We start from the raw sequence: 1,631 nt of genomic DNA on the forward strand, positions 1-1,631 counted from the left end.
ATATATATATAATTATTCGAAGCAAATAAATGGGACCCTCAATATGGAAGAAGAAAAATATATTGCCAAGACACTACTACAAATGCACAAAGATATAGACATATGAGTATTGATTGATTATTGTATTATTGATAAATGGGTCAATGGCATGATGTCATGTTTGTCTATCTATCTATCTATCTATCTATCTGAATGAATTCATTAATTAATTAATTTATAAATAAATATATATATAAGCAATTCACAGACACAATGGCCTTTCTATGATGAATACATTTAGACATTTTAGTTCAAAAAGATGATAATATTTATGATTTCAAATTCATGACATATAAAAAAATAAAAAGGTAAACTTTTATTTACAATAACAATTAATATGTCTTCACTCAAATGTATTGCAGGTCCAAGAAGAATTATGTTATTACTTTTTATAACACATGAAATTATTAGTCATTAAACTGAAAATTTTCTTGACCAAAACAGGAATCCAAAAATTACATTTCTAAGAATGTGGCACATAAAAAAATTCCAATCCCATGACTGTCATAAGCAAATTCTCAGTTATTCTCACATCCCGACTTCCTCCATTCACCCTTTTGAAAGTGATCTCTGTAATTGTGGAGTTTCAAACAGACCTGATTCAACATGTTGAGCAATTAGAACGGCAACACATGAAATTAATAAAGGAACGACAGCCCTACTGTCTCTGTATCGATGCCAATTGCATCTAATGAGGCTTCAGAGCCCTAAGGTACACCGGTCCCATTTCAGTTGTGTACTAAATGTTTAACTTCCATGCAAATAAATTAATCACTTGCACCAACACAAATAGGCATACAGTTGTTCAAAAACATCCCATAAATTGAGTTTGGTCATTAAGGCAGTGTAACTTCAATAGAAAAACAGACCTCATTCACTTTCAGTATATTGAAAGTGTGCACATGATATTCTTCAAAAAATAATGTTTTGTTTTCCACAGAAGAAAAAAGTTATGCAGTTTGTAACAACATTGGGGTGAGTAAATGATGACAGAAGTATTAGTTTTAAGTGAATTATTCCTGTCATGGTGAGTGATAGAATTTTTAATTAAGCTCAAAGCTGTTACCACCGTCAGCATCACAAAGCTTAGGACGTCACTAGAGGTAAAAAAGCTGATGGGGTTACCAGCTGGGTGATCCCAAAAACAGAGGAACAGATGCTAATGATAAAGTGCAGCTGGGATGAGATGTTGCCATTGTTTTTTTGTTTGTTTGTTTTTTGTCCCCCTGAATTCATCCTGTAACAGATGTGTTCCATTAAACTAGTGCATCCCAATATGCTTACTTATGCACTATTCTGTGCCATTTTTAGTATAAATAGTAAGAGTAGTGTGTTCACACCCTATGGTTCCCACCAAAAATTCAGAAAATAAAAAGTGCACTAGAAATTACGTACTGGGGCTATCAGACTCTGACATTGGATGACAAAATAGCATTATATAATTCATACACTAGGTGGTTGAATAAATACTGCATTAAGTGTATAGTGCGTCACGCATTACACAACTTTACTCAAAGCAGAAAACTTAAAAGGATAGTCCATCCAAAAATCAAAAATCTGTCATCATTTAGTCATCATCATGTTTTTCCAAA

The sequence above is a fragment of the Sinocyclocheilus rhinocerous genome, unplaced genomic scaffold (assembly GCF_001515625.1).
Source record: "Sinocyclocheilus rhinocerous isolate Xijiao unplaced genomic scaffold, SAMN03320098_v1.1 scaffold1198, whole genome shotgun sequence".
NCBI lineage: Eukaryota > Metazoa > Chordata > Actinopteri > Cypriniformes > Cyprinidae > Sinocyclocheilus > Sinocyclocheilus rhinocerous.